A 25,728-nucleotide genomic window follows, 5' to 3' on the forward strand; every position below is an offset into this window, starting at 1 on the left:
GTTCTTTCTCTCTCGCGCTGCACTCGTTCTCTCGTCCATCAGAGTTATTGCATCCCACGCCGGACAAAGCGGCCCACATGTTCCAGGAGCGAAGCAGAAGAGGGCGATCAAGAAAAGGACAAAGAGAGCGCGTGCCGGTTCAAGATGATGATAATTTTTATCTACGACTCACGGCAAACCTCGACCATAACAGCTGAGCTGTAAAAATCACGAGAACAGAAGCCGAAGATGCTGCGGTTGTCGCCGTTTCATGAGCGCATCTGATTTCGTGAAGTGAAATATGCGCATTGCGAACACACGCAAACTGCGCTCTGCTGACGCAAGAATGTACCCCAATTTCACCACAGCCTTCCTCCACACATACACTTTTTGAAAGATTGCAAGGTACCCGGTTGGTCCCGTAAGCTATCTCCATCATCAGCGCTGCGTCACGTTCTTCGCACGTTGAACAGAAGGCATTGTTGAGGAACCAAACTTTTCTAAAGACCCCTGCAGCCCTCGAATAGGGTCACATTACAGATTACAGAGCGGGACATTACACATTACAGAGCGAAACAGAGAGAGAGAGAGGTAGAAAGATAAAGGAAAGAGAAAGAGGTTGACCAGAGGAAATCTCCGGTTGGCAACCCTGTACTTGGGAAGGGGAAAGGGCGTGCGAAAGAATGAAAGAGAAGGAGAGTCTATGACGACATGCCGAAGTCAGGACAATAGCACTGTCCGAGAGCTTCACATTAACATTGTCGGTGAACAGTCGCAATGTGCCGTTCAGTCCAGTTTCTCTAAGCAACGCCGTCATAGCGGCTCGCGTTGAAGTCCGGGTAGCTCAGTGCCCTAGAATTTCGTTTTCTACGAGCGGGCGGTACGGAGATGCTTTGCGCGTAAGTGAGGCGAAAAGGATGGTTTTTCGCCATCATCTCTTTGAGCGTTTTAACGGCAAGCTCACTGGCTATACGTAATGAGATTTATGTAGAATGTAGTTTGATTAGCGAGGAAGTGTGAAATAATTCTTCCAGGTTTGAATTAGCCAGGAAGCAAAAAGAAAACCTAGCAAAGAGGCTGTTTCCTCTACTTCGGTGGCCCAGTAGCAGTCAAGCTGACGGAAAAGTCGCCTGCAGTTGGCCCGCTGCATTTATTTCCTTTAATTCCTGCACCGATTCGGGGTCGCCATGAGAGTGCCGCCCCTTTCGCGTTTCCTGGCACGGAGCTGCGAGGCGCGGCGTCGTAATTCAATCGCAACCTCGCGCATGAGTGTCGTCAGCGGCCCAGTTGCACTCCGCCGAACATGCAGCTCGGCACGTACAACAGGCAGCACGTGCGGTCGCGCGCGAAGCGGCATTGCAGAACGGGTCTCAAGGCGGGATATCCCCTGCGCCATCGGAGGCAGGTGACCTCCCGTGGTGAAGCAGTGCAGCTTAGCGACCAAGGCACTCGGCGCAAGCGCGGTAGGCGGAGAGGGCAAACAGGGAAAGAGGTGGAAGGAGACGCCGTCATCGAAGTCGAAGAACGGCCGCTATGGAACCGCAACTGTGGCCCAGCTGAAAGTCGAGAAGAGTGAACTCATACGCGACGTATAGTGCGCACGGACAGCTGCGGCTTCAGCCAAGTCAAGTGTGGTTGCTCGCAAACCGGAAAAAAAAGATGCAATGCATCGCGCACTGTAGTACAGATTTTGCTAGTATTGCTCATAACTACAGTCTCATAGCAACGAAAAGACACAAAATATAGAAAGGAGCTTGGCCAAGGAAACCGTAGCTCTGCCATTTGCGACTGGTGGTTTAGCCACAGAAAGTGCCACCGTGCACCGGGTGTGCATCCCTAAATGTTCTAGGGCGCGCCGGAAAAGGAAGAGACATGCATATAAAAAGAACACGCGGTGGGGTTTTATTTTTTCGTGGTAAAAGGCAAGAGGGTACTAATTGTTTCGATCTGCGTATCAATCAATTGATCGATCTATAAGTGAGCTCCGAGCCTTTTTCCATGAAGATATTGAGGCTTATTGGATCCTTGGTTTGCCAATGTCCGGTTAAAACTGTTTTCATTCCACGAGACGGCCATTAGAGGGCGTATTTTGATGTGGCCCAAGTATTAGTGCGCTGAGATCAGTACAGAGGAAGGATGTTGCATTGAAGGATTATGTCGGCTGTGTTTTTTTTTTCTTGTTTCCTTTTTTTTTTCCTTTTGCAAAAACTACGTTTTGTGCATCGAAGCACGAAAGTAACTAGAAAGCCCGACTGATGTCGCTGTATTCCATTTGAGATGGAAGATTGATTTAGGCTGTGATTTCGCAAGGTCATTCCTTTGCGTGGGTACACTGCCAGTAAATGCGAAGTTTTTACTCGCGATGCTTATTTGTGCTGAATGATTGCTACAGATCCTGACGCGTATATAAAATCGTACCATGGCAAAACTCACAGGGTCCCTTATATATTCGCCTAAAACGACATGGAGGTGAAAGGTATCTGGTACGCCATAATTCATCATCATTTTGCGAAGTACTTTACGGAGCTGGAAACTCTGTTGATACTGTGGCTGCTGCTGATGATGATGATGACTTATGGGTGAGCCCTTTGTAACGGATGGACAGCTTTAAACCACCCTCCTCGTTAAGCAGTTGACGTGGTGTGACACCTGGTACTGTTCTAAGCTTCTCCCACGCAATATTGCATCTGTTAACGCGTCTCCTCGACCGACATGACACCTGTATAAGGTCTTTTTCCGAATAAGTTTCGAACGCTGGCATGGCTTTGGTAGCATGCTTGACTGCCACGCAGAGTGTCTGGGTTCACTACGGCTCGAACCGTGATTTTTATTTCTCATTGTGCGCGAGGTCCCGTGAGTTTTCGTTCCGCACGCCTCTTTTTCGCCTGGTGACGCACTTAAGGCTTTCGTCTTAATATACTAAAGTCAATCGTAAGACGATTCACCCACCTGTGATTACTTCTTTACGAGCGAAACAAAATGGTCAGAGAAGAAAAATGACGTTTTGCACTGCAAGGTATCTATTTGTGCAAATCATAAGATACCTCGCGTAGATAGCGCACCGTTCCATGCACTCCAATGTATATGTGGTTAATTAATTAACTTTTATCGTAATGTAGATAAACAGACACATCCATCATAATCGCTCAGCTAGTGGCTGTGACATTTTTCTGTGTGCTTTCATTCGAGCGGCGCGTGTCTTATCACCAGCGGCTAGTATTGGTATGCGCTCAGCTTGTCACCAGACGTTCCCTGTTTCAGTCGATCGGAGCTATTGCACTCCATCAGTTGTCCCATGGGCCGCGCGGCAAGCTCATCCTCGATACCTTGGTAGCCATACTCAGCTGATCTTATATTGTTATTTATGCGATCCCTCTCGTATACCACCGGACTCTTTATCCCCTTTCAAGGAAAACTAAGCGTCGTCTTTGTGACGTCAATGGGCATTTACGATAGATCAAGTACATTCTGCTGCGATGCAAAACGCGTGATGGTGGTGGAATACAGGAATGCAGCGTGACGCTGAGTCCGCCAAGCGCCTGAAAATTAGCGGATCAAATGTTAACGGGAACGTCAATACACTTCAAACAAGTGCGCTCGCCCTGTCTCAGGGCAAGTTTAAAGAGAGGGAGAGAGATGAAAAAATGGAGGGGGGCTAAATGCGCCTTTACCGCATGGCTGGCATAAGATACAGCGGCAGCGGCGTTAGCAAGACAAAATCAACACGTTGACAGAGAACATGTTTCAACTTCAACGCGCGCTTTCGTTATCACACATCGTCAGAAGAGAAAGGCTTCTGCGGATGTTAGCTGTACCACGTCCGCATCTGTCTACCCTCGCATCGCTTGGAAACTATGTCTTCCTTATCCGAATGCAGCATGCCTGTGCGTTTTGTCTCTCGTAGCAATGTGCAACTCAGTGGCGCCAAAGCCCATATATATGTACGGTGAGAAAACGTGTCGGGAATGTGAGAACTCAGCATTAACAAGCTCTTCTTTTTAAATTCCGAACTCGATGGCAAACGCTGTGCTGACGAAAAAGAAAAGCCACGGCCAGATAATGTGTGCACTTAAAAATGGTGCGTGAAGATGTGTGCGGAAAAGGCAATTTTTGAGGTTGTCCACTGTTTAAGTATTATGTAAAAAGTATGTCGAAGAACGTTCGTCAAGTCGTGAATAAAAAAATTGGTTTATTCAGAGCAAGAGTATGAGTTCCGGATAAGCGTTTCCTTTTGACGCCACATAGAGGTAACTGAGTTCAACGCAACTCGAGTTCTGGCAGTCTTAGCTGACAAAGCGAACGATGGCGATTTCTGAATGGCAGCTCGTCGCGGAGTCTTCCGCGTCAGCACGTTTCACAGCCGAGTTAAACGAGACCGTGTACTTCGCCGCATCAGCTTTCGTTGGCGATATAAGGGCCGCATGCTATCTTTAAAAGAGTGCGTCTCAACCGCTCAAGAGCCGAGTTCAAGAGTCAGGTTATCTACGGGAATTCTATACCGGTCTTTGTAAAAGAAAGAAAAGGAGACAAGAGATAGAGAAAGAAAGAAAGAATGTCCAGAGACCCGGAGGCAGTTTCTGACTGCCGAATGACCGAGGACACAGGTTCGACGTCCGCTCTTGAGTGCAGACACGGTACATTTCATAAAATGAAAGGCTGGTTATGCAGCCACGATCGATTGCAAGCAGGTATTGCAACAACGTGTGCCCTTGTTTCAAGTACACATGAAATATTTCCTCAAGTTATGCACTCTTATTGCAGTACGAAAAATTTAGTGCTTGCACAAATTTTCCTTTCTCCTGCAAATTCATATTGTAACATGAAACATCGATTGATTCATTTGCGTCCCAAAGTTGTGCATTACATCAACTAGAGAGAATTCGGATTGCTTGTATACAAACTGTCGTTTCCTTGACGGGCATCGACATTTCGGAACAATTTTTTTCTAATGGCATTCCTCCTCGACGGAAGTGCAGCCGCCGCAGCTGAATCCTAGAGTGGAACATGGGATCTTGTGCCCGGCAACGAGGCGACCAATGAGCTAAGGCGAGTGAGGACCCGAGTGGTGACGTCACATTATGAGCAGCCGAAATCTGCTTTATATATCAACGGAAGGTACCTGACGCCAATATGAGATTGGAACCTTTGAACACTACCTAAAGGTTTCAAGTGGCTCACAGGTGTCTCTAATGGGCATATATGAAACAGCGCCTCATTTTCAACAGCTCTTTTGATTCCCTTATATCTGAGCTACCGCAGTATTCGGTCACTCAGCAAGTGCATCTGAGGTATGTAAGTCTATATGTAAGATATGTAAGTACTTGCGTATGGCGTCTCACTTTTTCTGTGTACACTTCTCGTCATTCTTCTTTTGTAAAACATCAAGCATCGGTTCGGTCCTCGTGACTTTCCTGCGTGTATGTCTCCCACCGTGCATCGCTGCCTGCATTACGCCATATTAGCCGCCGCGGTGGCGGTGTTCGGCTGCTGACCCGAAAGACACGGGTTCCATCCCGGCCGCGACGGTCGCATTTCGATGTAGGCGAAATGCTAGAGGCCCGTGTACTGCGCGATATCAGTGCGCGTTAAAGAACCCCATGTGGCCGGAATTAAACCACAGCCCTCCACTACGGCGTCTTTCATAGCTTGAGTCGCTTTGGGACGTTAAAATCCCTAAACCAGCCATCATTACGGCATACTGTATACTTGTGAACGGTGTTGTGCGCAAGCATAAACACTGCGTGACATAAAACTGACCTTTGCGGCTCATAAACATTGTGTTGTATTACAAGTTGCGTTACATTAAAACAGTGGACCCGCCACGGCGGTCTAGTGGTTATGGTGCTCGACTGCTGACCCGCAGGTCGCGCTATCGAATCCCGGCCGCGGCGTACGCATTTTCGATGGAAGCGAAAATGCTTGAGGCCCGTATACTTAGATTTAGGTGCACGTTAAAGAACACCAAACAGTCAAAATTTCCGGAGCCCTCCACGGCGTCTCTCATAATCAAATCGTGGTTTTGGGACGTTAAACCCCAACAATTATTATTAAAACAGTGATAGTTGCGTGGAACGTTTACACCACTTCGAAAATTTTTCGCTTCAGGCATATTCCAACCACGTGCAGTGAATCTACGTAACTTTTCCTTTTTTTTTTCGTTGGGTGCGCCTTGTATCGCCACGAACCAAGAAGTGTAAAGACTAGACGTCTTCCCAGCAGGTAAGTACCCTGTTGATGAACAACGCTCTAACATTTAACTTTTCAACCTTCCGCTTAGGAGGATTCAGTTATATGTTGCGTTTAGTCGCAAGATAACTTATAAACTCAGAAGTTTTTTCTCGTACTTCTGAAAATAGAGCGTTTATACAACGCCGGAACGCACAGAAACACCACTGCGTGGTTTCATTAAGACGCATCTTCTTTAATACCCACCGTGCCATTCTTCTCGACTCCTCTTGCGGGGCTAAAGCGACAATTGTGCTTCAAACACACGTTCCGCTTGACTACTGAAAGCACTCTGCCCAAAGCGGCCCATTCAAGTCGTGGCTGACAAGGCTGGGAAAATGGATTTGCTTGCTTTGAGGAAGCGGCTTGGACTACAGCCAAGCAGCCAAGTGCTTATTGCGTAAGCGGGCTTTCCACGCAGCCGTTGCGATCGCAAAGAATGCAGTTCGCTTGTCGCGGTCTTTGGCCTCGGCCCAGTGGGGGCGACCTCGAGCGCACTTCTGCGAGATATTTAGTCTGACATTCTTCACTTTTTTTAGTACATATTTCTTTTTTGATAATATCCGCTGCTTTTCTTTTCACTGCAATAATGAAAGGTCAGACCTGTGCGATGGGCTCAAAAATTTCGAGTATTCTGGCATACTCAATAACTTACAAATCGTACTTGCTTTAGCGTTTAAAAAATATTAAACAGTACTTAGCAATGTGACATCTGGTTGCAACTCAAAGAAATTTCGTCGCGTATTTCACAAAAGAACGTGAATAGCACCAATAGATACCTCGTAAGGGCAACACTCTTGGCACGCACAAGGCCGCGTACGAGCTGGCTTAGCATTTTTGACAAATATAATCATTGTGCACGAATGAATGAATGAATTTTTCGTGCGCAAAGTTGCATTTTCTCGCAGTCACGGTGGTCGCACTTCGATGGAGACGAAATGCTCGAGGCCCGTAAACTGTGCGATGTCATTGCACGTTAAAGAACTTGCATATCGTCGTTTCCTTGCGCATTTTAATCGTGGATGTGAAATAAGGATTGGTATAATGATCACTTCCTCAAGTTTCTACGTCTGTTGTTCACACAGCGTCATTAACAAGATCATTAGAGCATAGTGTTGTCTCTATGCAACTAGCATATGGATACCCGCGCACAAATATCACTGATCTATCATTTAATACAGCTAGATTGCATGTTTCTGCAGCGCACTGAATAGAATTTCCGCGAGCGTCACTATGATTGCTTCTCCATATTACATTGCGCGCGTTGAAATCTCCATATATTAAAATTATTCGAGTTGGCAAGGCTGAATATATGGATCAACTCATCAGTTTCAATACGCCTTGCCGCTTGCCGGTATATGCTTATAACCAGATATGTCGGTGAGAGATATTTTGCAGACAACATATTCAGGAAATCTGAGTTGCTTGAGGTGAGAAGGCAGATCTTTTCGAACACACAGCATTGTTCCGGCTGTTTCCAGCTGGGCGAGTCGACTTGTATATTACGTAATTTGAAAGCCTAAAGTTATCACATAAACCAGCCTCCTGTATACAAAACACAGGGAAGCGAAAGTCAGCACATTTAGGCCGAAGGCTATTGGAGTACCACTGAAATATTGCGCCATTTTCGTAACAGCTATTGATGATCAACATCGGACAGCACCGACGTAGTCAGATGACCCATTAATGGCTCCATAGATAGAAGCGCTTTTACCTCTGGAATCTCGTTCGCCTGTAGTAGAGCAGCGATGATTGCTCGAACAGCAGCGAACAGCATGGGTACTGTCACGTGTGTCACATTCAGAGACGCAGTGCTGTCCTGGAATCCCGACGACGTTTCTGATTTTGCGGTCGTTTTGGTCGCCGATGTTTCTTCCTGTGGTGTTCGCTGGGAGGTATTCTGAGGAGATCGCTGAGGTTGTCTGCTTACTCGCTGATGTTGCTGCTTAGTCCGACCTTCAGCTGCCGAAACAGAAGGATGACTCCGCTGACTCTGGGAGCTCCGCCAAGCCGACTGCTTCAACACTGACGCATACGACGTATCTCTTCTCTCTTGTTGTTGTGGTGTAGAAAGGCGATTTTTTGAAGGGTTTACAAGGTATATGTAAACTGGTAGCGTAACTTCCGTAGAAGCTCACGTGTCAAGCCGGTGGCTAGTTGTTGCAACAGTCGCCATCTATGTGAGGAGGGGGCAAACAGAATTAAAAAAAAAGAAAAAGATGACGTCACAACCGGAAGCGGAAATGACGTCACGTTTTAACGCGATGGGCGCGAAATTATGAAATTTTTTGACAGGGCGCCGCTTCTTACTTTTTTTATTGCTGCACGTTCTTTTTCTTATCACTATGACGGCTCCATAATGGAAGCCTGCAAGATAACGGGAAGACGGAAAAGACAGATTTGATAAATAAGGTGTATTTTATTGGCGAAATATTGCAGTTGAACAGGGTATCACCCCAAAATATATAACACAGAAATCAGAAGTAGCATAACAATTCAACGTGCACACAAACCTTGCACATGTGTTGCTCTTGCATCCGTAGACAGCGCAGCGTTTCTTCGCGTAGCGTGGCGGACTCATCGTCCCGAAGGGCGACAGCACGCCGGCCGTGCGCTGGCAAAACACAGTCACTGAAACTGTTCCCGATGGCTGCGATGGGCTGTATTACCTTCTGCCAAGTACCACGACTAGAAAACAACGCTTATGCGAGGAAATCACCTATGGACGACAGGCACAAACCTACTGCGCAAAAACGAGCGACGCCATTTGCATCTGAAAATGCGCAAAACCGTTGGCCCATGTTATCAGACTGCCTGCATGTGCCCGCTGTTTCTGAAAGTAAACGAAAAAAATTGGCCACTCAACCACATACCCAAGACTAAAGTTTGATTAAAGTAATCTACTAATTTAATTCATGACAAATAAAATTAAAACTAATGAAAATAAACGTTTAATTAATTTTTTGTTTTCATTATTTTTCCCCCCCTCACCTAGTAGCGCTTTAATCGTCACGCGGGTGTTGATGTTTGTCGCAATAGGTTTCCGACCACTTTTCGTTCCGACTTTCGCGACCTATTTAGATTGACCTTGGGGTTTACGGCATCGAGGTTGGAATGAGGCGCCTTGCGTCTTGGTTGTCTCCCATGAATTATTTCGTACTTCCGGAGCATGAACGCTGCTATGTTCTGTGGACTCTTTTATCTTTTGTTTTGTTTTTTATTGCTGTGATTTTCACGTATCCTATCATCTGTGAAAAGAAGTAGCCGGCGCTACACAAAAGCGCCAACATCTCCTAAACATCATATAATAATAATAATAATAATAATAATAATAATAATAATAATAATAATAATAATAATAATAATAATAATAATAATAATAATAATTATAATAATAATCAATCAATCAATCAATCAATGATTTATTTAACGTGCCCAGGAACAACCGTAAGGTCTTTGTGCTGGCGCACGCAAAAAAAACAATAAAAATAAACAATACAATACAGACAGTTTTCAGAAATAAAAAGAGCAAAAACACGTAGACAAAGAGAAATGAACACAAAAGGGGAGGAGTAAAATAAGACAACACGAGAAATATTGACGGGGCATAAAAAATTAGATTGCATATATACAACTATGTGGAAACACTGAGAAGGGAAGACTTTGTACATTGTGCCACACTATGTCAAAACAGTGCAAAGCTCGGATAAAAACAATGATTGTGGGCTATGAAAGACGTCAAGATCAAGAAAATTAACATTATAGAGACTTTGTATTCTGTGAACGGTAGAGTGTTGGAAGAAGCAGGCGGGTACATGAAACGGTCTGTTCTCTCTGGTTAACTTACACGGAATTCGAAAATTTACAAAATTGAGAAGTACAGGGCAGGATATGATACCGTGGACTAGCTTGTAAAGAAATAAGAGATCAGAGCGATTTCGTCGGCAGTGAAGTGATGGCAGTGATAATAATTCAGCAGTACTTGAACGAGATCCAGAGTCATTTTTAGCAAAGCGATGGTTATATTAGAATAACAGAGAGCTGAGCTAGTTGGTAAGTATTCATTCTAAAAAGACAGGGCGTGCAAACACGGACACAAGAAAGAAGTCAGGACACCACAAACGCCGGCGTCGGCGTTTGTGGTGTCCTGACTTCTTTCTTGTGTCCGTGTTCGCACGCCCTGTCTTTTTAGAACGATGGTTATATATGCTGAGGAATTTTTTCTGGACTCGTTCAGTGGTGTTACCGCTGGATTGAGCAATGCCATTCCATATCACGGACGCATACTCAAGTTGCGGAAGACATATTGCCGTGTACAATTTGTGTAGGGCCATGGGAGACCTGAATTCTCGAGATATTCTACAAACACATCCGAGAGAACGAAGGCCCCGCATAGCAGCACGCTTAACGTGAGAAGAAAAGTTTAACGCGCTGTCAACAACAACACCAAGATCACTGATTTCATAAACCTTGCATAACGGCACAGAATTGACAGAGTATTGAAATGACACGCTAGATGTTTTGCGAGTGATAGACATGAATTTTGTCTTCGAGGTATTCAGAGAAAGGTTATTACCGTCGCGCCATTCGGAAAAAGAGCGCAAGTCTGACTGCAGCAAGCGACAGTCGTCAACTGAATGAATTTCCTTAAAAATCTTGATGTCATCGGCATACAAGAGGAAAGAAGAATTACGAATGGCAAAAGAAACATCATTAACATAAATTAAAAATAGGAGTGGGCCTAATACCGACCCTTGAGGGACCCCACTAGTCACTTTATACAAAGAAGATGTTTGGCCATTTACGGCAACATAACAATATCTATTGAGCAGATAGCTCTGCAGGAGATTCACAACTGACAAGTCAACATCAAAGTGCGCAAGTTTAACCATAATCAGCGTGTGGCTGACTACGTCAAAAGCCTTGCTCAGGTCACTGTAAATTACGTCAACCTGTCCTCTCTGAGAAATAGGTGTGGAGATCTGCGTCATGAAACTAGCAAGATTTGTGGTAGTTGAGCGGCCAGCGAGAAAACCATGTTGATTAGGAATCAATGAGTTTTTCACACTAAAAGACAATATGTCGTGAAGAGCCAGCTCGAAGATCTTTGATGTGGCACATAGTAGAGAAATCGGGCGATAATTAGAAGCATCTGTTTTAGAGCCCGACTTAAATACTGGAAAAACACGAGCAGTTTTCCACATGCTTGGAAATGTGGAAGTGTCCAGGCAGTTATTAAATATCGTAGTCAGTACTGGGACAAATATACTACCATAAGCTTTTAGTATGGCGGAGGGGATGCCATCTGGCCCACATGATAAGGATGGTTTTAAGCGCCTAATGCATTCGCAGATAAGATTTTCATCCAGCGACAAAGCACTGGATGAGCTAACCGCCTTGGGCTGTTGTCTGATATCAGTGCTAGAGTCTGAGGCCTTATAAACGGATGAGAAATGCGTGGCAAAACAGTCAGCGACGGCATGCACTTCTACCCCATTTGAGTCCAGTAGTCTGAAGGACTCTCCGCTTTTGCTGGACCGTTTACGTACATACTTCCAAAACTCAGCCGGCCTGTCAGAGGCGCTTTTTTCTAAGAATTCAATATACGAACTATGATCCCGTTTATATAGGCGTTTAGAGAGAGTTCGAAGGAAGCTGAACTCTTCCTTCCACTCGCTGGATGGAGAACATTTAGATTTCCTGTGATAATGATAATAATAATAATAATAATAATAATAATAATAATAATAATAATAATAATAATAATAATAATAATAATAATAGTAATAATAGTAATAATAATAATAATAATAATAATATAATAATAATAATAATAATAATAATAATAATAATAATAATAATAAAATTTCAGACGGTCGAAATTTCCGGAGCACTCCACTACGGCATGCCTCACAATCATATCCTGGTTTCAGCCCGTCAAGCCCCAAATATTATATTATATATTAAGGAAGTAAAATCGCTTGGGGTTCAAACGAAACATTTGCAGATTAGCGTCAAGACACATCGCCGCACAGTCACAGGCGTGGTGGCTTCAGTCGAAGTGAAAGTTATTTCGGAGACACTGCACATAGGTTTCTGAAGTGGCGTGCAGCTATAGTGTCATCTTGTGGACCGAAAGATTGCTCGTCTAAAATGAAGAGAAAAAAAAAGCTTGTCGCTGCTGTGGCCCCGGTTCTTTCTTTCTACCTCTGTTCTATTTTTTCATGTGTCCCACGAACTGCCAAGTTTCAGTGTTTAATCGTACACGTGCAGGCGTACACCTTATCTAAACTACAACACAGATTCACGACCACAAGGGCATCGGTGCCGATGAAGCAGGTAGGTCGCAAAAAATGTTGACCAGGGTGATGACATAATTTAACCGCTCTAAAGTTGTCTTTGAGACGCGCTGAGGTTTCGGAGATCGCATGGTGGTGCCGCCGAAGGCACTGGCTCGCACAGCAAATACTGAAAACGGGACGGCGAGTACACTTTGCCAGGAGCTGTCCTCATTGCGTCTCGGTTCGCACTTTCCGACGTCTCGTGTCTTCACTAACTCGAATCACCTCTCGGGCGGCGACAGAGGAGGCACATCCCGCGCTACCCTCTCCATCGCATTCTTGCCGCATGGAAGTCACAGTGGTCAACGTGCCCGTCTCGAGCCTCGAATTTCGGATAACTGCGAGTTCAGCGCTCGCGCCCAACGACACGCATCGCGGAACGCGCCGAATAACGTCGAGCGAGTGCCCGCACCGACTGCCAGCCGCAGCGCGCTGGACTCGTATAGCGGCAGGCGCGGTTGTTCAACCCTCGAGGCAAGGGAAACAAAGCGCGCCATTAAATAGACCCAGTGCACAGCGACATCCCCGCTGCTGCAGTGTTCAGCCGGTTACCCGCATTCGGCTCCCGGGAGCCCTCGACACCATGAACCGGTTTCCCGCGCCATCCAAGCCGAGAAGAAGCTCGAGAGCGAACGCTCGTTCATTCCTCGCTCGCGAAGTATGCCTCAGCTTCTCCAGGTGCCTGCGTGCGTCGCGCTCAAGATGATGGGGCGCGTCAGACAGGGCTACTCCCCCATGCCGGAAGCGAGCGCGAAAGGCAGGAGTCTTCACTTTCACGGAAGCGTGAAGGCGGCTCTTCTGAAAAAGACAAAACAAAAAAAGAAGACGAAGCGATCTCTGGTGCCTTTAAACACAGGGCTGCGCAGCGGGAGTGCCTCTGGCCGGCAGCAACGAGAAGCGGCGAATCCTTCCGTGAATTCCCCGCACATGGTCTCGCGGGTTTTGCCTTTCACCCGAGGGCGCCGGCAGGCGGCCAAGGCCACGGCGATCTCTTCGGTTTCACTACTTTCTTCATGCGCCGTTCATTATTTCAGCATTGAGGCAGTGTGGTTTTCACGCTCCTGAGAGGAACATCAAGGCGTGAATTCCGCCTAAAAACTGAGACGCTTTGTGCGGCGCGCCGCGAAGGATTGCCTGCGCAGCTATTTGCATAGGGATCATCTTGCGCAAAACAACCGCTCACTTCTTCGTGCGGCCCTGATTACGAACACCGCCCCGGGGGTGTTCGCGCGTCGGGGAAAGAAAAGAAAAGACGCACCGAAGGCTGCTTGAAATATTGGAATCACTATCGGCACTTGCAGCCACCTATCACGCCCTCCCGAGGTTCCCCCGTTCTTCAACATTCCCGGAATGCATGATATTCGGCACTGCTCTAAATATCCTAGGATCTCCTCTCGCGTTTCTTTATTCGCTGATTTATCCTTACTTTGCCCTTCTTACACGTTTTCTTCATTTCTTCTTTTTTTTCACACCATGCCGTCACGGACTCACAGAATGTTTCGTTAATGACGAACAAGTACAAGGGTATGAAAGCTTTCCTGTTACCAGTAATAATCAATCTACACCTAAATATAAAGATAATTACTTTATCGTGATTTAAATGGCGAAGACTAGGCATAAAATTAAAAGAGATAGAGAGCGAACTACACCGAATAAAGAAGTTCAAACAAACGAAAACTTTGTAGCACAATTTCACGTTCGGAATGGGAGGACGTGTGAGAACTAGAGCACTGCACGGGCCGGGATTTTCGGCCCGGGCCCGGCCCGGGCCCGGAACTCGTTCAAGTTTACCCGCCCGAGCCCGGCCCGGCGATTCAATACGCGACCCGAGCCCGGCCCGAACCCGAGAAAAAATTTCGCCTACCCGGCCCGGCCCGGCCCGACGGTAGATCAGGCCCGACAGAGGCCCGAGCCAATAATATAGGTGATGTTGCCAGAACGATGAATCTACAGCAAAGTGTTTTAAGTAGCAAATATCTACACTTTGCTGGCGAATATTTTGCTAACAATTCTTCTTAAACCTACGGTAATTTTGTGTAAAAAGGGGCTCACGATGGAAAGAGTTGAGTGGACATATTGGGTACAATGAACGTTTGTTCGGCAATGGTATAATATAACTTTTGTTTTTTTTTCTTTCTTTTTGCTAATGCAATGGGGATCATCAAGAGCGTTTTGTAGCAGATATTGCAGCAAGGAAAGTGATTTGCAGCATGAATTCAGTTTCGATAGGAAATGCAATAAAAAACAGGAGAGAGAAAAGACAACGCTCTCATTGCGCTCTTTACTGAAACTTAAAACATGCTCTAACGAAAAAGCCAATCATGCACCCTTCTGGATATGTAACACATGTCTTCAGTACCTTGCCACAGCATGATGGAGGAAGAAAGCCAAGTTTATTACCTTGCTGTATGTACACTAACCTAGATAAAAATTATAATGAACCGTGTGCAGCACGTGTACGTTTAGAAATACGTATAGGCAGCCGAAAGGACGAAAAAAGTATTTGTGGTAGCATTCTTTTCATATATCATATTTATTTCATATATCACCGCTGCTACTATATACAGTACATAAGTCTTTTGTGGCATATTTTATAGTTTATTACTTCACGTGTTATTGTGCAAGAAATCAAATTATCTAGAGATTCCGGCTTTAAGCACGCCATCCACCGTTTATCACATATCCTGCCACGCTAAAGTTTCTCGCACTGCATGCGCTAGCCGCAGGGGTGCACATCTGTCTTGTGAAATGTGAAGGCGTCGGCAGTCGTTATTCTTAACTTCCACCACTAAAGCAAAATTAGGATGTCTTTGTGGACCTCTGCAGAATGAACGTGGCTGTGCAGCTTATCCCTTCATTTCTATCGTTCCCGAACGTCGTGACACTCTTCAGTATCACCTACAAAAATCCTCTTTGAGGGCTTCTGCTTGCAGTTTTCAGTCGTGTATGTTTGTACGGCTTGCACCGCGCTCTTCTTTTCTGCCGTATGATAATGCTCTATGCCTTCCTAACGATGTTGTACTGGTAGAAGGTGACCACTGCACTACGCGGGTAGGACTGGCAGGAGGTGGACGAAGCGATTTCGATCTATTTTTGGTGTTCGTTACAGTTTGGTATAAAGGCGCGAATAAGCTTCTCGACGCTTACTCATTGGATGCCTATGGTTCGAGGTGAAGGGACATCACCCGGCACGGAATTTGTAATTGTCTTTTTTAAAGCCTGATATTTCGTCAAGCGAATATATTTTGCCTCAGGCCTTATGCTGTTTGAACCTATGCTATTCCGGCACATTCCAACGGTGTTGTGGCAGTGCCGTGTAGCTCTCACACTATACCTGTATAGCGCAGGCGACCCAATTTTTCATTTTCTCTATAAGTAAGTTCTTAAGTTACACAGGCATGACAGGTCTAAAGCTTTTTTGTCGTGAGGCATCCCCTGCGGCCACCATGTGATGATACCTAACCGTGAAACAAAACTCTATACTTCAAAATCGGCGTTCTTTTTTTGGTCATGTAAGATAGGTATCGATATTGTTGGAATCCTGCCGCTAAATGCCCTTCAGAAACGACCCATACGTTACATATCGTAAAGCTCTTCTCTTAAATGGCAACGTTAGCTGACACTTGGTACGACCTAGCCCCCCCCTCCCCCGCGCGCTTTTAGCTGCGTTACTGTCCTGGCCCTTGCGGGAGTAAATTTTCGTGAATGCTGCCCGTTAGCTGAGGTGGGCTTGAGACCCCTGACATAGCGGATAAAGGCGAAAGTTCAAATGTTAACGAATTGGGCACACCAAGCAGGCTGTGCACGTCCATCTCGCGTCACATGACCACTGGGGGCCGTGACGAAGCCACGGAAAAAGAATGTCTATATATAAGAATTCTATGTAACGAGAGTCCGTGCAGGCCTTTCGTTTTAGTGGAGGGCTGGAAACTTCAAAAATGTTTGCACGCTTTGGAGCTCTGTGATCGCTCTTGCGATAAGCTACAGGTATATATTTATTATATTACACTGATTACTGCGATTACAGAATAACATTTGCGATATAAAGTCATAATGAATGAAAATAAAGCACAGAATATCGACATGTTAAATATATAAGCGCCTGGTATATCTACTTTGAACTCGCCTGTTTAAGATAAATCAAGGAGCCCCATATGCAAGGAACAAAAGAAGTTCAGTACTTGTCTCTAATAAAATTTCTCTAAATAGCTTGCCCCACATAAATAAAGCATTTTTTTTTTTCGAAGGAAAATGTGAAACATATAGATATATGTATGCACAACGTATGTGGAGGTGGCGGAGTGGCTGTGCTGCTTCGCTCGTCTTCGTGAAGTTTTTCCTATTCTATGTGCCTCATTGCGCATCCTCTTGCACACTGATCTTCTGAGCTTCGGACATGATCCCAGCAAGGGGTGCGGCGCCCCCGGGACCGCACCCAACGAAGCCTCCTGAGCTTCAACCCGGTACCACGCCACACCAAGCACAGCAGATGCAAGCGGCGGCAGCCAGCACCGGGGCTATTTCCGGCGCTGGATTGCAGCTTCCAATGGCTACAGGTCAGAACTATACTCCATCTTCTGCGAATAACTCGCTACCACCTGGCCAAGGTCCTCCCATGGAGACCATTTCCTGTCTCGACGTCAATCAGCCTGTAGGTCAGGACGATGACTTTTCTGACATGTCAGAATCCTCTGCAACTGTTACATACATGGATGCTACTGCGCTTTCTTCCGACGGCTCGGAAAAACACATTGATGCACCGCCCGTCAAACGCTGCCGCGGATCGAAGAGGTCGCTTATGCTACCTAACTCTGTGCCCGCAGAAACCACACCTAAGCCAAACTTGACCATCATATTCAAGCCAAGAAACGCTGAGCAAGTTATCACACGCTTCAATCCACTAGCACTTAAGACAGCCTTTGAAGAGACAGCTCCAGATGGCGTGCTACAAGTACGACCGAATGAACGTTTGAATCTCCTGGCTGTCGATACTCGTAATGCAGACGCTTCTGAACGTCTACTGAAAATCTCAAGCATTGCTGGAGTACTTGTACAAGCTTACGAGCCACGACCGAGCAACTGCGGAGTAGGCGTCATCAAGGGAGTTCCTGTAGACCTTGATCAAGCAGACATTCTCGCTGCTCTTCTTCAAAGAGCTCCCGTCAGATCTGTAAGGCGACTGGGAACGTCAGAAAACGTCCGCATTGTGTTTGTTACCGAAAGTGCTCCGGAGTACGTCATCCTGGGCTACACACGTTACCGAGTGTACAAGTACATTGAGGCTCCGAGGCAGTGCACCAAGTGTCAGCGTTTTGGCCATGTTGCTGGTGCCTGCAGGTTACAAGCACGATGCTCACGCTGCGGGGGCAACCACAACCGATCTGCATGTGGAAATGAAGAGCCACAGTGCCCTAACTGCAGGAAAAAACATGAGTCTACGTCAACTCACTGCCCCATTTTGCGTAAAGAGAAGCGGATACACAATTACAAGGTGGAAAACAACGTTGGGTACCAATTGGCAAAGGATGCGGTACGCCAGAAACAAAAACCTCAAGGTGGTGGCCAAGCAGTGATGCCCCCAGTTGACAAAGGAATGCCGTCAAATCCGCCACGAATTGACGACACAAATGAGTTCCCGTCTCTACCGACTTGCCCATCAGCTCCAACTCCTCACACACGAGGTGCTCAGGAGCGCTCATCTGGCCTGTCGAAAGAGTCACGGGCCCCAACGTCTTGGCGTGGATCACGCGAGTGCGGCGCTCGGCAAGACCATGGAAATATATACTCGTTGCTATCTGCTCTTGTCGACGCTGTACGCAGCTTCCTCACTCCAATGTCCTCCCCGGTGGCTAAGTCTATACTGACGCTGCTTGATTTTCTCTCTCCTGTTCTGGCACAATGGCGTTAACAGCTCAGCCGACCAGTTTCAAGAACATTAGGAAACAGGCAACAGTATTTCAATGGAATGCCTGCAGCCTCCGCTGTCGTCTCTCCGACTTCAGACAGTTCGTATATAAGCACCGCTTTCCGGTGATCGCCATCTCAGAGTCCCGAGTGCGCACCGGCATTCGTCTTTCAGGATACACCATCACAGTTTCTTCGACGGGAATGGATACCAGCAGAGTTCTCTTGGCTGTTCGTAATGATTTAACTTTCAATGTTCACCACATATCAGCCGATGCATCCAATGAATACGCTGCAGTGACAGTGAAGTGGGACACTTTGGCCTTTACGGTGATTGCGGCATACATACCACCTCGTGCTACATTCGATGTGGACAGGCTGCAGGACATAATAGATGGCACACCTGGACCTCACATACTAACCGGGGACTTCAACGCGCATCACCCTGCCTGGGGCGGTCGAAAAACTTCAGTCCGCGGTAGACGCCTTTTTGATATCGCACATCGAAACAACCTGGCGATTCTTAACGATGGACAGCCAACCTTCTTCAAGAATGACCGGTGCAGCGCCCTAGATGTCACCATGATCTCCGCGCACCTCATGTCCACGGCAACCTGGTTTGCTGACATCGAAAGTCATGGTAGTGACCACGTGCCAACCTACATCTCCTTGGGCTGTCCTAAGCAGTACACGCAACGGAGGGTGGTTCGTTGCACTAACTGGGAGTTATACAACGCTACAATCGAAGATTCAGACCCATCTGGAATGACGTATGAGGAGTTTGTGGCTGTGCTCAATCAAGCAAAACAAAGTAGCACCAAACGCCTAGAACCACCTCGAACTCATTCAACGGTTGACGTTGAGTATGAGAGGCTCCGGGCCATTCGCCGCCGATCTGAAAGACGTGCTCGTAGGACATTGTCTGCAGATGATATTCGCGATGCCAGGCGAATGCAAAAACAAATCCAACGTCACCTGGATAAGCTAGATAGGAGGCAATGGCGGGCCTTCTGTTCTAAACTGGACCCAAGAAAGCCGCTGTCAAGAATATGGGGTATCGTCCGCAGCCTAAAAACCACACCGACTCAACTACATCCCTTCAGTTCAGTTGCTTTATCTCGTAACAGCAGCGAGTTGGACGTGGCGGAGGCTTTCTGCTCTAAGATAACTGCAGTAGTGGCGCAAGCAACCTTGCCTCGTGTAGCACAAGAGGTTTTAGCGATGACGAGCACCACGGAGGCGGATGAACCTTTTTCGATCATGGAACTGCTTGGAGCATTGGCACTGGTGAACAAGGCGTCATCTCCCGGACCTGACTGCGTTAGCTACGCTGAGTTAACGCATTTAGGCGACAAGGCGAAGATGCACCTTCTTGCCATATTCAATGCCAGCTGGGAGAGTGGGCGTCTTGAACCTTGCTGGAAACGAGCTCGTGTCATTCCTATTCTCAAGCCTGGCAAGTCTCCAACGGACCTTAACTCCTATCGTCCCATTGCTCTTCTCAGTTGCGTAGGAAAGCTTATGGAGAAGATGGTATTGATGCGCCTGGACTGGTTGCTGATGAACAAGAATGCATACCCTCCACAAATGTCAGGGTTTCGAAAGGGCCGCAGTAGCATCGACAATGTGATTCGTCTCATTAACTGCGTAAAACTCAACAAAGCTACGGGCAACATCACTATCGGCGTATTCCTCGACATCAAGGGAGCGTTCGATAACGTGACTCACGAGTCCATCCTATACGCCCTTAAGTCTGTCGGAGTTGGCGGTCGTATGTACCGCTGGATCTTGGACTACCTCACTGATCGGTCAGTCTACATGTCCACAAGAGAAGGTGACACAGCCCCGCACACAGTGCATCGAGGAGTTCCCCAGGGCGGTGTTCTAAGTCCAACCTTATTCAACATCTCTCTCATTGGACTGGAGAAGTGTATCCCTGCATCGGTCGAAATCTCTCTCTATGCAGATGACATTTGTATATGGAGCAGTGGTCGCAACAGACGTGTCCTACGAGCAAGACTACAAAAAGCTCTCAATTCAATCGAAAAATTCTTACTCGGGCGAGGTCTAATGATGTCACCAGAAAAATGCGCCGCCGTTGCTTTTACGAGGCGTGATGTTTCGCGCTATACGTTAAAGGTAGCGAATTCTCCCATTCGGTATGTGCAAAGTCACAAGTTTCTGGGAGTGACAATCGACAGGCTAATGACATGGACGCCCCAAGTTCGAATACTAAAGGAAAAAGTTGTATCATATGCGAGCATCTTCCGCATGTTATCAAGCAACGCCGGGGGCTGCTCCGTAAGTGCCCTGCTGCGAATGTATACGGCTCTCTGTGAAGGTCTTCTAAGATACAGCCTTCCTGCGTTACATGGCATTTCACAAACCAACATACAAGCGCTGACTGGAGCTCAAGCGAAAGCCCTGAGAGTGTGTCTTCGCCTACCAAAAAACACATCAAGTATTGGAACCCTTGCCGAAAGCAGACGCCTATCAGCTGCAGTGCTTCTGCAGCAGGAGTTTCTTCGAGTTCACTTGCGTTATGCCACCAGAATGCCGGGTCATCCGCTTGCTTCAGACAGCAGTCTTGTGGTGCGGAGCTTGCTTCCGCTGCATTATGAAAGCGCATCAATGCCTACAGAGCCATCGTGGAAAATTCCTTCGTGGTCAATAATCACTTTTGTGCCTGGGTTCAAGAACAAGAGACGTACACCCGGACCAGCACTAACATATTTCACCCTACAGCACGTGGAAAATAATTACAGGGCTCACCGTCATATTTACACTGATGGCTCTGTTACACCTACATCGTCTGCAATTGGTGTTTGGATTCCATCTGCCAATGTCACCATCTCTGCCACTCTTAGTCACCGCACTTCATCTACAGCGACTGAACTGGCTGCACTACGGGCTGCATTTAATTACATTGTAGATCAGACAGCTGAGTCTTGGGTCATCTTCACCGACTCAAGAGCGGCGCTGCAGTCTCTGAAGTCCCCAAGCACGCAAGACCAACTCGTCATGGACATCAAATATCTATGCAACAAAGCCTGTGACCTCCATCACCGCATTGCTCTGCAGTGGATACCTGCCCACTGTGGAATACAAGGCAACGTCCATGCTGATGACGCTGCCAAAGCTGGACATGACGCCTCGAGAGAAATCATCAAGATACCTTTCTCGAGAAAAGATGCCGCGACAATCGTATCGGCACACGCTTGGCGGCTCCAGCGATCCCTCTGGACAGATGCTAATCACCAGTATGGACCACTTTACAAGATTGACCCATCGTGTAAGTTTGATATGCCGCGAGACCTAAACAGGCAAGATGAAACATGCTTGCACCGCATCAGACTGAACGTCGCATACACCAACTACTTCAGGAGCAAGATTAAGCTGTCGGACTCACCAATGTGCGTCCAATGCAACGTCCAAGAAGATTTACATCATGTTCTTTGTGAATGCAAGCGATACGCATCAGAGAGACAGTCTCTGAAGGCAGCCTTGCATCTTCAACGGGGATCGTGCTTAGAGTTGCGACATGTTCTGGGCCCATGGCAAAGCAGCACCTGTGCGCTACGTGCCACGAAAGCGCTGTTGAATTTCTTGCGGGCCACGAGCCTGAACCAAACTTTGTAAACTTGTGTGACTGTATGTGTTATGTGGTTATCACTGTATATATCATAATCGTCACCCAGCACCTGGAGTAGCATGTCAGGCGAACAGCCAGGCAAACATCTCCAGCTTCATTAAAAGGTTTATCTATAACGTATGTGGAACAAACATGAAGGGGCGCTAGAAAGAAAAACAATTTCCCTATTATCAGTAAATTACTCTTTAGCGTTTCCTTAATCCCCACACTCGCCGGAACAAGTCTCTTGGTAAGTAAGAATACGCGCAAAAAGATAAATGCGGGTGGCGACGCCCCCTTTAAGTTCGCGCAGCAGACACCGCGACATCTTAGATTCTGACGGCGTCGAATGAGTCCTACGTAGTTCCTAATCACTAAAAATGAAGTACGTTGACCTCTGAGGGGGCCATAGACTTAACATACCAAGTTTGAGGAAATTTTATAGAGACAATGTCCCCAAATACGACAAATACAGTTTAAAATCTGTGGCGTCACGCTCAGAGATTTCGGCGCGAAATTTAAAAAATTGAATTTTGACCTCGATTTTCTCGTCTGATAATAAACTTATGATGGTCAAATGAATGACATTCGAGTTTTTAGACTTCACTTTATCAGTCTAAACCAATTCAATGCTTCACTACAGTGTCCATTTAAGAACCCAACAAAGTCCAAGCCCGGCCCGACCCGAGCCCGCCACCTCAAACCCGGGCCCGGCCCTAAGCCCGGAGCTTCAGGCCCGAGCCCGTGCAGTGCTCTAGTGAGAACACAGCATTGCGCAAGTGAGACGCAAATCTGACTAAATCGTGCTTTGTGGACACAGCCGTGAGGTGACCAAACTGTACTTGGCAGCATGCTTTCCGTAGAAGAAACGCTAATTAAGGCTGGTGAAACTAGTATTATGATGGGCATGCAGCTTCGACGCGTTGTCTAAGAAAATACTTGATTTATGTAGCGACGAATAAAAATAATAAGAAAACTGCTCACTCGTTTTTTTTTTTTTCGCTTCTTCGAGCTCTGGAGCATTGATAAAGCCGCAATCTTATCTCCAGCGAACATTGCGAGGAAACAAGTGTCCACCAGGCTTGTCAGTTACGCAAAAAATATCTCTTTGTTTTATGTTTATACAGTGCGTCAAGTTCGATACTGACGGCTCCCAGGACGTGCGTTTGACCCTGCAGGTGATGCCTCGAAAAATGTCGCTATCCTGAAACATTACGTATGCAGTCTCTAGGATTATTATGTAAATGATGTGTTATTTACATAACATAGGTTCAATATTATACGGAACACGAATTATTCCGATGGCAGGCGGAACGATTTATAGTAGTGGCGCCTTACCACGCTGTTTTCTTACGGCATGAATTAAGGCTTCTAATCTCTTTCTCTTTCTCTTTGTTTCTTTTTTTTTTGCTATGCCTGGAAAGGTCATGAGACCCCAAGAATTATCTCGCTCTATTTAATATGTTATGTCGCAGTGCCGACACCGTTCAATAAGCCGATTCAGCAGTTCCATCGTAAGATGGAAACTATATCCTCCCCTCTTCTTTGCTTCTTCATGGAGCAGGCTCTTCGTACTTGCAGATCCCATTGTCGCCATTGTAAATGTATGCCCTTGCTACGGGTCTGGCGTAAAGTTATCAAACTTGGCGTGACGGAGTTGTCGCGAACGGTAAATTATTTTCCCTTTCTTTCTCTTTTTCCTTTCTCAATGCTCTTTCAAGATAAGCGGGCAGCGCAGGGAGCAGCGCTCTGCAACAAAGTTAGCGGGGTATGACGCTCCCTCCCAGAAGCTGTGCCTTGTTGTTTCCTGAGGCCCGTCTACTGCGTTGTGCCGTGATCGCCACGTGCACTTTCCTTCCTGCGCGAGTGTATCGCGCCGCCAAGGTCGACAGACTTGTATGGGACCCGGCACGTGGAATAACTCAGCACTGACTTTCGGCACTTGCCTACTGCTACGGTCGATGCACCTGTGTTATAACGCCGTGCCCTGTAATGAAAACAACAGAACACAACAGAGAAGTCACGCGCTCTTCCGTCGCGGCAGTTCCAGCTTTGCAGTGATACAACGCGCGCACTTTGCAAAGGGGCGCAGCGTTTTACGCAGTATGCTCTCAAGCGAACTGTCAGGCCAGAGCGGATCGGGATGGCTTGGTAAGAACACAAGTCGAAGAAAATGTTCGCAAATACGCAGCTATTAGGCCCAGACAATGTTGCCACAACGCGTGAACAGACTTTCACTTAGCAAGCGTTCATTGGCTTCATATATATGGGCGCACTTTCTGAGCATAGCGTGATCTATATATATAGAAGTGTCAGCACACAAATTACCGGCTCACATGTTGTTTTATCCCCCCCCCCCCTTTTTTTTTTTTGAGGTAGTGATTTCACTGCAGGAAGAGTTGCCACATAACAACATACAGATCCAAGCCATTAAATACTCTATAATATTCTCTTCCGCTGAGTTAGCAGAAAATTATTTCGTGTATTGGAGTTTCTAACTGGACTCCTGTGCCTACAATGTCATTCAGTGATTCGGGACACAGTGTGTACGTGCGTGTCCGTGGGTGGACGTGCATGTATGATCACTGTGCATTTCTTATCCATCACTTCATGCAGCCCCGCTAGCTATGCTATAACATCTCCTGCTTCTCATTAGAGTTAGCGTTTCTTCCGAAATGAGATTTCGTAACTAAAAGACGTCATTCTAACGAATAGAAGGGCGCAATAACAGCGAGTGGGTACGCCGAAGTCACCTGCTGTCGTGGAAGTGCCAGTGTGCGGACAGCTGTGGCGCGACCTCTATACGCTCTCATATACCCGGAAGCAGGGATCGAGTCATTCTGAACTGAGAGCACTAGTGTGTGCTCACATTGTGATCACGGCGCAAAACACGTGTAGAGAGCTTACGATTAAATGACCACAACGTGTTCGAAGGCACCGCAGCGCGTCACCAGCAGGTACACAATCAGGAAACGGCAGGAGTCGGAGACCCTACGGAACTCGGTCAGCTTCCACGGAAACTAATCGTCTGTCCTTGATCCTGCGCCGAGTACTGTCGTAGTTGACACACCCCCTATTCCCACACCCCCAACCATCTTGTTTTTTTTTTCCCCTCTCCCATATGCCCGCCCACACCCTTCTCGGAGTGTCCCGCTCAAGAAGAGCCCCGTTCTTCGATGCCCTTTAACAGGCTGAGCGACCTTGCTCCACCCATCTAGAAGTTGGCCCAGCGGGAAGCCCAACTCTCTCACCAGGTTCCGACTGCGCACGAGAGAAACGGACTAGCGAGTCAACGTGGCCCGAGTCACGCAGCTGGCGCCCCTCGCGTGGCTTTACGCACGTGCGGCGCTCACGTACGCTTCCCCCGCGAAACAACGAGCGGACCTCGCTGGTGCGCAAACGAGGCCTTCTCGCGGCCGCCGAAAGCTGCGCGGGCGGGCGGCCGACCAGCCTCGTGCACGTCTAGGCTGACGCTGTGCGCATGCAGACGCCTCGTCAAGTCGCGCGACTGATCCCGCCACAAGTGTGCGCGGAGATATGGGACGACAAGTGCGCGACCGACTTTTCTCAAACCAGCGCGATACGCGACCAGCCGGCATAGCGCGAAACGAAACGTGACCAAGCCGCGCCCGCAACTTACGTGTTACC

General features: G+C 47.1%; 1 protein-coding gene across 1 annotated transcript in view; it reads right to left on the bottom strand.

Moving 5' to 3' along the window:
• Positions 1-25,728, bottom strand: part of LOC119379138 (zwei Ig domain protein zig-4) — a 134,384-nt gene that overhangs the window by 70,483 nt on the left and 38,173 nt on the right. The gene's annotated exons all lie outside the window — the stretch shown is intronic.

The sequence above is a fragment of the Rhipicephalus sanguineus genome, chromosome 1 (genome assembly GCF_013339695.2).
Source record: "Rhipicephalus sanguineus isolate Rsan-2018 chromosome 1, BIME_Rsan_1.4, whole genome shotgun sequence".
In the NCBI taxonomy this organism is placed as follows: domain Eukaryota; kingdom Metazoa; phylum Arthropoda; class Arachnida; order Ixodida; family Ixodidae; genus Rhipicephalus; species Rhipicephalus sanguineus.